At 37.9% G+C, this 12349-nt stretch overlaps 1 protein-coding gene and 1 pseudogene across 31 annotated transcripts in view; both read left to right on the top strand.

Annotated features, from left to right (window-relative positions):
- The window catches only part of TMEM108 (transmembrane protein 108), a 695879-nt gene that overhangs the window by 557180 nt on the left and 126350 nt on the right, over nucleotides 1-12349 (top strand). The window lies entirely within an intron of this gene.
- LOC135364051 (thymosin beta-10-like) lies at nucleotides 4530-7256 on the top strand (annotated as a pseudogene).

Below are 12349 nucleotides of genomic sequence, written 5' to 3'. Positions count from 1 at the left end.
GAAGGGGAGTCTCCCCAGATCTGCCGCTTGTTGGGTCCCTGCTTCCAGAAAGTGGTTGCTTTTCTGTTCAGAGAGTTGCTGCTATTCTTTTCTTTGATCTCCTTTTGAGTTCGTAGGTGTTCAGAATGGTTTGATCCCTATCTAGCTGAATTCCTGGGACCAGACAAAACTAGGTCTCCTACTCCTCTGCCATCTTGCTCCTCCAAAAACATAATATGTTTCTGGTGAGCAGATGAAGACCCATGGGCCTGGGAAAAGGCTGTTACTCGTCATTGGAATTTTGATAGGGATTGCCTTGAATCTGTAGATTGCTTTGGGGAGTATGGACATTTTAACAATATTCTTCTAATCCTTGGGCATGGAATATCTTTCCATTTGTGTATTGTTCATTTTCTTTAGCCTATGGCATAGTTTTCAGTGTACAGGTCCTTCACCTCCTTGGTTAAATTTATTCCTAAGTATTTTATTCTTGTTGTTGCAGTTATAATTGTGATTATTTTCTTAATTTTTCTTTTTTGATAGTTCATTCTTAGTGTATAGAATTTTGTATATTGATTTTCGTATCCTGCAACTTTACTGAATTCATTTATTCTAACAGTTTTTTTGTGGAGTCTCTTGGCTTTTCTACACATAAAATCATGTCATCTACAAACAGTGACAGTTGTACTTTTTTTTAAGTAATTGGATGCCTTTTATTTCTTTTTCCTGCCTAATTGGTCTGGCTAGGACTTCCAATACTATACTAAATATAAGTTGTGAGAGTAGGCATCTTTGTCTTGTTCCTGATCTTAGAGGAAAAGCTTTCAGCTTTTCACCATTGGGTATAATGTTAACTGTGAGCTTGTTATATGTGGTCTTTATTAGGTTGAGTACATTCCATCTATACCCACTTTGTTGAAAGTTGTTATCATAAATGGATGTTGAATTTTACCAAATGCTTTTTCTGCTACTATTGAGATCATATGGTTTTTAGCTTTCATTTTGTTTATGTGGTATATCATGCAGATTTATGAATGTTGAGCCATCCTTGCATCCCTGGAATAAATCTCATTTGATCATGGTGTATGATCCTTTAAATGTATTGTTGAATTCAGTTTGCTAATATTTTGTTGAGGATTTTTGTAAATATATATTTTTAAGCTTCAAAAATTATGGTATTGGGGTTATCTGTAGAGTAACACCCAATAATCTAGAAATGTAGTACTCTGGCTGAGTTCTGGACAGGACTATGCCAGATGATAGACTTCTGTGTTATATTCTCGGTATTACAAGTTCTACATGTGCAGTTAGCAGAGACAGCCTCAGTAGTTGATCAACAGAATTTTCTAGGATATGTACAAACCAAATGTCAAATAGTTGGGATTTTCAGATCCAGTGCTTTTGGGGAATTTTACTCTATTATGGAAATTGTACTGAATAATAAATATAATGATTTAAAACATTATTATGATCTCTAACTGTAGGAGTGTAGGCTTTTAAAAATCCTCAATTCTCTCAACTCTAATTTTATTTGTCTCCTGTATTTCTTCCTCTTCACTCTCTCATTTCTCAAAGTAGAATTCTCTGGCATTGAGCCACTTGCCTAAAATCATATCATAAATCACTGAAACAAGAATCCCATGGATTTTGTTTCTTTGTGTTACTTCTTTTGAAGTCTAGTCTTCGATTTATATAGTCTTGCTATCATGTCTGGTGGATTGGTAAGCTTCCCTAAGACTGCAGTCAGTCCATAGCCTACCATTCTATAACCCAAACAGGCACTGAATGAGATTAATAGACAAAGATATGCACTAATTTTATTCATTCAACAAATATTTGAGTGTCTGCTATGTGCAAGTCATTGTGTTAGATCCTGGTTAAGATCCCTTAAGAAACAAAATCTTAAAAATCTCAGAGAAAGATAGCTGAAGATTATTCTTTTCCAAAGCGAATTTTCATGGGCGTTCATTAAGTACTTATTATGACGTGATCAGGATCCAGGATTCTTCTATCTTAAGATCCCACAATCTTTAGTGCTGCCCCCCACAAGATCATCACAGAAAGGGGAGAAAATATTGGATACTTAACCTTTTTTTTTTTTTTTTTTGCCTAGAAGTAATACACATAAATGTCTGTTTCCATCTCATTAGCTAGATCTAGTCATATGGTCCCATCTGAATGTAAGGGGCCTGGGAATAGTCTGTGGCTATGCAGACACTTCTCAGCAACAAATCTATACTATGGGAGGGAAACATAAATCTTGAATAGTCAACTAGTCATTTCTATGTTCTTGGCTCTAAGTTTAAAACTCTAGGTGGAAGGATAACTAATAAAACAAGACAGGCTTTCAAGCATTCAATTCTTCTGAAAGCTTGTAGTATAGAGTAAAATAAAGGCAACAGGCATGGTTCTTAGAAATAACTAGTTCTAACCACTGTTGCTTTGAAACTCCTACAGCATTATTTCACAGATAGTTTTCTGTTATGGAGTTCTATTATCACTGTCATCATTACCACATCTGTTGATGTGAATGCCCTTGAAATAAATGAGTGACCAAAACCACACTAATTTCAAGTTTTGATAGACTCATGGGGCTAAATATTGCTGTTCACAGATTTAAAAGGATGACAGGAGGCCGCCTGGGTGGCTCAGATGGTTAAGCGTCTGCCTTCGGCTCAGGTCATGATCTCAGGGTCCTGGGATCGAGTCCCGCATCGGTCTCCCTGCTCCTTGGGAGCCTGCTTCTCCTTCTGCCTCTCTCTCTCTCTCTCTCTCTCTCTGTCATGAATAAATAAATAAAATCTTTAAAAAAAAAAAAGGATGACAGGAAAGTAAAACATGATTCATTTCAACTTCTTGCTGTGGTAGTATTAAAAGAGCTATACAGGTCTGGATATGTGAGATGAATGAAAACAGGACTATCATTTAAGGTTATTCAGGTTGTGAACTGCAGATAGTAGGGACACCATTCACATTATAGACTTTGTTGACAGTGTCCTCCTAAAGTTATGTGGCTATTCAGAGGACCTGAATGAAAATTTTAGCAGTGGAGTCATTAGGACAACAATGTTTAAACACAATTTATGATGCTGTAATTATAAATTCACACTGGGACCCAGCAGATAACTTTCCTTTTAGATTTTTTTAATACAAGTTTTCTTGTATTTTCTTCATACAGTATGTAAGGAAGTCTTGCATTTCATGTTCCTATGAGGAAGTGGAAAGTAAAATCAGAGAAGAGAGTTGAGTGTATAATGAAAGGTACAGAAACAGAAAATGGAAGGGTGAAGAAGCTATGACATTTTGAGAACTAAATGAGTAGATGAGGAAACCTCTCTAAGCCTCTGATCACTCATCTATAAAATGGGAGTCTTGGGCTAGGAGGTCTTTGACATTCATTCTTGTGTACAGTGTTCAAAAAAAACCATAGAATGTAGAGCAACCTATTACAGGAGTTGCTATTTTACCCAAGAAATATCCCATAAAACAAGAAGAGTAGTTCTGTGACAGAAAACATTTTTCTGGGAGTCAGAAAAGCTAGATTATAATGCTGGCTCTGTTGCTAACTTCCTATCAGTTATTTCACCTATCTGAGCCTAATTTTATCCATTTCTTTTTTTCTTTTTTAAGATTTATTTATTTATTTATTTATTTGAGAGACAGCCAGAGAGAGAGCACAAGCAAGGGGAGCAGCAGAGGGAGAGGAAGAAGTAGGCTCCCTGCTGAGTTCAATCCCAGGATTCTGAGACCATGACATGAGCTGAAGGCAGATGCTTAACTGACTTTTATCCATCATTTTATCCATTTCTGAGTCTCAGCTTATCCACCTGTAAAAATAACATTAAAATAAAAAATGGTCTATAAGTTTATTCCTACTCTTAGTATTGTAGAATTAAGAATGGATGGATGTTTTTGGCCTAAAACAAACAAAAAGGTCCTGAGTGTCATTGAATCTGCATTGGAGTCAGATAGGCTGAGAAAAGCTCACCAAAGAAGAAATATAAGTGAGAGCACAAGATGATCTTTTCAGTTACTCCATCCTAGGTGTCACTGCTTATAAAAATGTATTAAACTCTTTAGGTATGATCAAATCAGTACAGAAAACTGAAATGCATACCACCCTTCTGATAGGTTTTTTGAATTCTAAATCTGTAGAAAGATTTCTTTTGCCGGTGATTAATTTAGTTTCACCTGGTTTCATTGTTTACCAAGCTTTCCTTGGTTGGCTGATAATCATCTTCAAAAATGTGTTCTGTATTCTTGAAATTTGCTAAAAGAAGAAAACTTAAATGTTCTCACCACAAAAAAAAGGTAAATGTGAGGTTATGAATAGGTTAATTAGCTTGATTGTGGTAATTATTTTACTATATTTGTATTGTAAAATATCACCATGTATACCTTAAATATGTGCAGTGTTTGTTTGTCAGTTATACCTCAATAAAACTGGGGAGAAGAGGCTAAATAAACAAAAAATGTGTTCTGAATATCTCCTGATATTCAGGAGATATAATGACTACTATTATAGTTATTATAAGCATTAACAAAAGTAAAAGAAAAATAGGCCTGATCTCATAGAGCTTTGGGTAATTCCAATAGGTGAGGGAAATAGCTAGCTGGAAAGGTAATTTTAAAAACTAAATTGTAAACCTGGCTTCAGCACACCTGAAGGTCCTAAACATGTCATGTGAAGGAACATGAGTCATATTCCTATTAAAGAACATATAAAAGATACTCATTAAATATTTGTAGGTTGAATGAATGTGCCTGGGAAAACAAAATCCACCTGCAACAAAAGCGGCCAGTGAACAAAGCTATCAGTCACTGTTATGGGTATTAGTGGAAAAAAATAGTAATAACGCTAGCCCCCTTGAGAATTTCTAACCATATCCCTGCTCTTGCAGTTTGGATTTTGAATCCATATTATATATGTAATATAAGTAACTCTAAGAGGAGATATAAATAAAAATATTTCATGTGGGTAACAAGCACCTCTGGGGGCCAGCTAAATGGAAACTCTCTTGGTAGGAAAGCATCCTCAACCAAGGGGGCTGAGGATACCTAGAGATTAACTTCAGTCAGATATGAGATTTTAATAAGAGATTGCCAAATGCATAAGGAAACAAACTGATAGCGAGAGTCAGCAAAAGAAAGAGGAGAGAAAGGAGAGAGAAGAGGGAGGCTAGGGAGAGAGATTGATTTAGATTGCCAAGAACTTTAGATATTGGAATTATCAGGTACTGAATATGAACTATGGTAGTAGTCTCATTATCTGTTGATGTTTAATAACCCCAGAACTCAGTGACATAAAACAACCAGTAGTTATGCTCATGGAGTCTGTGGGTCAGGAACTCTGAATTTGGGGAATGGTTTTCCTTGCTCCATGTTGCCTGGGTCCACAGCTGGATGACTGGAAGGCTGGAGCAACTCAACAGCTGGCTGCTGCAATACTCTGAAGGTTCATTCACTCGTATTTCTGGTGGTTCATGCTGGCTGTGATTGAGGCCCTAGCTGGAGTTATCAGTCAGAACATCCAAATGTGGCCTCTCCATGTGGCCTGGACTCACTCACAGCATTGTGGCTGGTTCCCAGTGCGTCTGCGGAGACAGGCAGAAGTTCTATCACCTTTTCTAACCTAGCCTCAGAATCATGTAGCATGACTCCTACAGGATTCTATTCAAAAAAGAAATCAGTCGGTCTCTTGCTGCAGCAACGTGAGTGGGAGCACCAGGCGCCGGGCTCGGAGCGGAACTCCACGGATCGCTTTAAGAAAATGGCAGACAAGCTGGACATGGGGGAAATCGCCAGCTTCGATAAGGCCAAGTTGAAGGAAACGGAGATGCAGGAGAACACCCTGCCGACCAAAGAGACATTGAGCAGGAGAAGTGGAGTGAAATTTCCTAAGAACCTAGAGGATTCCCCACGCCCGTCATCTTCGAGACACCCCAGTCGTGATGTGGAGGAAGAAGAGCCACCTGCAAGATGGACACGAGCGACAAGCTGCACTGTGAACCCGGGCACTCCATGCCGACGCCACCGGCCTGCAGGTCTCTGAGGGGACCCCCTCCCCAATCGGACTGCCAAAATCTCCGGTTTGCCCTGGAATATTATAGCAAATTATTTGTATGTTTAATGAAAATAAAACACACCTCGTGGCAAAAAAAAAAAAAAAAAAAAATCAATCACAAAGGCCTAGCCAGGTTTGGAAGAAGGGAAAAGAGACTTCACCTCTTGATAAGGGCTGCTGTCAAGGTTCTGAGAGGGAATTTGGAACCAGAAATATTGTTGTAGCCATCTTAGAAAGACAGTCTGTTACAATAGGTAAAAATATTTGAACAAATAGAAGATAGAAATGGGGGAGAGGAATCTTGAGATAATAAACTATTAAAATTAACCAGTTAGATTTGAAAAAAAGAACTAGCTAGATCTTACAGAACTAAAAAATGTGTGATTTAGAATTTGAAACTCAGTGGATGGATTAAATAGCAGATTAAATATCTTTAAAAAATACTTAATGTGCTGGAACACAGAGTTTAAGAAATTACCTGGAATAGGGGTGCCTGGGTGGCTCAATTGGTTAAGCATCTGCCTTTGGCTAGGGTCACAATCCCAGGGTCCTGGGATCGAGCCCCGTGTTGGGCTCCCTGCTCAGCAGAGAGCCTGTTTCTTCCTCTCCTCCCTGCTCATGCTCTCTGGCTATCTCTGTCTCTCCCTCTCTCCCTCAAATAAATAAATAAAATCTTTGAGGAAAAAAAAAGAAATTACCTGGAATATATTATGGAGAAATAGAAGGTAAAAAATATGAGTGATTGAGATATGTAAGACAGTAAGAGAAGGCCTAATATATGGGGTTCAAGAAGAAAAGGATAGAGGAAGTAAGGCAGAAGAAATATTTGAAGATGTAATGCAGAATATTTGCTAGGATGTATGAAAGATATGAATGCTCAGATTCTGGCAATACTGTGAATCTTAAGAAAAAATAAAAAATTCCATACCTGGATAAATAATGAAATTACAGATAAAAAGATGTCTTAAAAGCAGCCAGTGGAAAGTTACTTAGAAAGAAATAACATTTAAACTGACAGTTGACTTTGCAACCACTATAGTATCCAGGAGACTGTGAAATAATACCTTTAAAATGCTGGTAGTTAAAAAAAAAAAATAAAATAAAAAAATAAAATGCTTATAGTTGGTACTGTCAACTTAGAATTATGGATCTAATAAAACTATCTTTAAAGCATGAGAGCAAAATAATGTTCAGATGTTTTCTGTTTGTTTGTTTTTTAATAGAACATTTCACAGATGGACCCTCATTTAAAGAACTTCTGAAAAATGTGCTTCAGGAAGAAGGAAATTCTTCTCAGAGGGAAGGTCATCAAAGAAATTAGTAATTTTCTATATTAAACAAAATAATGTCTAATTGTAGGGTTAAAGAAAAAACTAAAATATACTATACAATAGTAGCATATAAATTGGAAGGGGTTGAACGGAATCAAAGTCTTAAATTCTTATAGTGTTTGAGAAGATGGAAAATACATTGTCAAGTAGTCATGAAAGAATTTTAAGGGAACCACTAAAAAAAATAGAAATAAACTCCAAACAAGTAGAGCAAAAAAACTATTGGAATAAGAAAAAAAATACAGTCCAAAGGAAGACAATAAAGAGGGGGAAATAGGCATAAAGTTAGATAAATAGGACAAGATAGAAGTATGAATATTAGTAAGTATCAGTGGGATAAACTAACCAGTTAAGTGCTTCACAACTTACTTTAAGAGATTACTATATGTTTAATGTGAAAATCCCCAGAAAAAGATAATAGGAGAAAGGAAAATTATGGGTCATTCTTGCCCAAGAAAACGATTGTAGTCATGAATTGGTAGGAGGGATCATGGCAATCATCAGACCTACAAAGGATATGGTGCCTACATCCATCACCCCTGATTTCAGAATGCCTGCAAGGACACATTGTGCTGCCTTCTGGTTTATTTCTTGGATAGAGGTTGGCAGGAGGTCTTCGTTGATATCATCCCATTTGAGGCTGTCTGTTAATATTCATGACCTGAGGCTGCTACATAGCACTTGTGTTATATAACAGCACCTTTTTTATGACCTAAGATGTCACAGTCTCATTAGTAATGAGGTGCTGGTGGGAGTTATTGAGGGATTGACTGTAGACTCTTAACCAATCCACAATTTGCAGGACATGAGGCGCCATCATAAAGAATTAAAGTGATTCTTCTCTGTTGCTATGGACAGATTACACTCTAATTCTGTCTCTGATAGTTTATGACTACTCTCTGAATAGTTAAAAATGTATTTTTAATAAGCCTTAGAAAAGCAATTTATTTTTGCATGGGTTAAGCCTTGCTCATGTCCAGAAATTTTCAACAATCAGATCTGACCTCATAAAACTTGACCCTCCCAAAACAAAATCTAAAGCAATATTATGTTTCCCGCTTTGAATACAGCAGATCTACCTGTCATCTATTCACTAGTATCTTAAAGCTTGAGTTGGCCAATTAGGTTAAAGTTAAAAAGCTTAGATTTGCCTCTCATCTTTTCCTTCTCTATGAGAACTGTTATTGAGTAAAGGAGAAAAGAAATGGGATGAAAATCCTTCATCCCATTAGATTTAGGTTTAGGATTATGATTAAGTTGTATATCTGAACTGGGCAGAGTAGATGTTGCCTAGTTGTAAACTTTGGCTGATTCCTGGTGATGAGGAAGACAAGTGCCAAAGTGATGGAAGTCCAGAGCAGTTCCTCAGGTATTCATGCGTCGCTTTCTTGTCTCTGAGGCAGCTGCTGCCATCTCACCTCCCAGTCCCTGCAACCCAGGGGCAGAGGTGCAGCCCCAGCACCCAAAGAGCACTCTGCCTTCTCCAGCATCACTGCTGCTGCTCTTCTTCATCCTCTGCAGAACCTCTCCTTCTGCGGTACCTGTCTTCAAGACTTGGGGGAGAGCAAAATGATCTCCTCATCTAGAGTGGGAAGGGAATCAGGCCAGGGGCCAAGAAAAGAGAGAAATGGAGAGAGCAAGGGACTGTAAAACATCTTTTCATGCTATGAACACAGGGCAAAGCATTGTGCAGTGATTTTTTTTTTTTTTTGGAGGAGGGGTAGAGTTTTTTTTATCTTAAAATGACGTCTATTTAGAAAAAAAGAGATGGTATCATTTAAGTCTCTTGGACTAAATTTGGAGTATACAGAGAAAGGAAATAGGAAATCAGTTTCAGGATTAGCTGATTGTTAGTACAGCTGAGAAAGCACTAAAACACACTCTTTCTGTGCCAACAGACCTGTGGACATGTCAGGAAATAGAGATTGTAACTTTTTTATTGTCTTTTGAATTACAAGAAAATAGGAAATAATTATTCAATTGCTATGTTTTCAGAATTCCTCTGCCTGATTTTTAGATTGCAAGTGCCACAGATGCTGCTGGTTAGAAGCAGAGATTGCATTTTTACAAAAGAATTGTCTTGAGGGCGCCTGGGTGGCTCAGTCGTTAAGCGTCTGCCTTCAGCTCAGGTCATGATCCCAGGGTCCTGGGATGGAGCCCCACATCGGGCTCCCTGCTCAGCGGGAAGCCTGCTTCTCCCTCTCCTACTCCCCTGCTTGTGTTCCTGCTCTCGCTATCTCTCTCTCTGTCAAATAAAAAAAAAAAAAAAAAATCTTTAAAAAAAGAATTGTCTTGAAATTTTTCTAGCAAACATTATATTCCATATAATCTATGTTGCTCGTGTTTAGCATGACTAGAGTAGGTGAGGAGCAAAACCAAACTCTAATGTGCTAAATTAATTTGACCTTTAATATTGCTGTTTATGCTTTATTTTCAAGTATTCAAGATGCCAGTTTTATTTTGGTTTTCTATGGGGTGATTGTGAACTGTATAAAATGAAAAGAGCTTGCCGTTTGTGTTTTGATTTAAATCTTGGTCCTGCCATTTATTAGCTGTCTCATTTCCTCATCTGTATAGAAGGAATAATATAACCTACCATGTAGGGGTTTGTGAGGATTAAATGGGATTATTTATGATAAGCTCCAAACACAACACTTGGTACCTAATAGATACCAAATAAATAGTGGAAATTATTAATTATTCGTGTAGCTCTCTAGTAAGGGATCTGAAATTGACTATGGTTTAAGGCTGGATGAGAAACCTTGAAGAAAAAGAGAGCATAATTCTCATTCAGACAGAAGTCCAGGTGGTACCCTGGTGAGGTCAATGCCCAGCCAGCGGTCTGTGAGCTTTGCAGCTGCCAGTGAAAACTACCTGAGAATTAAACTCTGTTCCTTTTTTTTCCTTCTAAGGACTCCTAAATCTCATAAATTGAATTGGAATGTCAATAATGCAAACCTTTTAAGGCCAGTGGATATACGAAAAGATCATGAATTTTCTAATCCTGGCTCTCCAGTTTGAGGGACTTTGGTTTACCTCCTCACTTATTAAATTGGAAAAAAAAAGTATAACTCCTCCTCCAAGGTCCAATGAGGTAGTGTCCGTAAAAATGGTAGCATAGTGACTGATTCACAGTGCCTCGTGCCTGTGTTCCTTGTTCTCACCCACCCCACCTCCCACACTCACCTCTGGCTCCCCTTTTGTGTTGAAAAATCTGCTGTTTTCTAGCAGGTCATCTCTCACTTTCGAGTAGATTCTTTGTGGTGTCAAGGCATGTTTATGGAGCAACCCTGGAGCAGAAAGCTCTGCCAATCACAGATGTGCATTCTGGAGGACCTGATGAGCCCATCTGAGAGCCTGGAGGAAGTTTTCCAAGAGAAAATGTTTATTCTTAGTTGTTGCTTAGGAAACAGTGGGCTGATCTCTGCTTCAAGTGGCTTACAATTCACTGACAAAATATAGAAAAATTTAAATGTAAAATTGAGAGAAGAAAAATTTGCACACACATATATAATATTGAGCAGGCTCTTGTTAATGATTTGAGGATAATTCCTTTTTAAGTTAGACTAGCTTTATTAAGCTAGTCTTTACAGGCCCATAGTAATGCAGGAATCCTCACATTTTCCCTTGGCTTAATTTTCAGTACCAGGCTGTCCTGATAGGTAGCTTTTTAATACAGAATAGTAATGTTCACTAACATTCCTCCCACTCACCAATGAGACCTTCATGGCACTTAACATTATTAATAATAGTCAAAGTCTTACATAATTTAGTGTTGTCATCTGACTTGGCACTTCAATAAACATGGTCTGATTAGTTCCATTTGCTTCTAAAGCTTCTGTAGTCTGTGGTGAGATGTCATCCTTTATGATAGCTGTGTTTTGATGACAAAGAAGTGTTTTTGTTCTTCTAAAACTCTTTTGAAGGACTTCTGGAAGAATCTCTCTCTCCCCTATGAATACTTGAGGAACTACTAGAGGAAGCCACTGAGAAGTGGATAAGTCTGTGAGTTCTGGACTTGCCACCCTCCTTGGCTCAGCTATATATTGCCTACAGAATGCAAGCCCCAGAGCTTTCACCTATTTATTTAAGAGGCAGATAGTATAATTCCCATTATGCAGATGAGAAAACTGAGGCTTGGTAAGGTTAAATCATATATCCAGGATTGAATTGGCTACAACTAAATAATAGAATTTTAATCCCCGGACTCTGACTTCAAGCCCAGTGTTCATTCAGCTATTTCACATTATTGGTTAGGGAAAATATGGGTTACCAAAAAGGAAACAATGAGTTTTGCAACTGGAGGAGAAAGAGTGTATTTGAGCCCTAATACAGTACACAGTGGCTACTAGTATTGACAATTTAGCACAAGGGGCAAAGAACGTTTTCCAATACCTAGAGAATGGATGTGATTCTTATATATAGGACAGGCCTTGGAAAAATGGATCTGGCACATCAGTTCTTTGAATGGCCCAAGTGGTCAAGGAGACAGTTCCTGAATTGGCACAGTGCATGTGGATGCCCACAGCAGACTCTCCAGGGTACAAATAGGGGAATGCCTTGTGGAAATAGAGCCCAGAGCCAAGGAGACTAAGAGTTGGTTTTGTGGATACAAGGGATGAATGAGACTCACCATATGTGGAAGCCACTAAACCAACTCACCAACTCAATGTATACCTTGAGCCAGCTGTTAAGTGTCTTTGCTTAACACCTAGCTTAGTTCAGGAACCCACATTCAATAAAGTATTTTCTTGCTTGCCAAGCCACTAACATGTGACTGTTTTAGACTTTCTAATTTTTAGTAAGAATATTGAGATCTATGTGCCAGGGATCATTCTTCGAAGTGAATAAGATCATTAAGATCTCTGCCCTCTTGGAACTTACATGCTAATTGGGGAACCCATACAATATGGAAATTAAACCTTAGAAAGAACCTTACAATGCAGAGATCCAACAAGATTATTGTGATAGGTGT

This window comes from Mirounga angustirostris, unplaced genomic scaffold (genome assembly GCF_029215605.1).
Source record: "Mirounga angustirostris isolate CCGP_5_RB_7025 unplaced genomic scaffold, mMirAng1.0.hap1 SCAF_1, whole genome shotgun sequence".
Classification (NCBI taxonomy): Eukaryota; Metazoa; Chordata; class Mammalia; order Carnivora; family Phocidae; genus Mirounga; species Mirounga angustirostris.
This window is presented reverse-complemented; position numbering and strand designations above follow the sequence as displayed.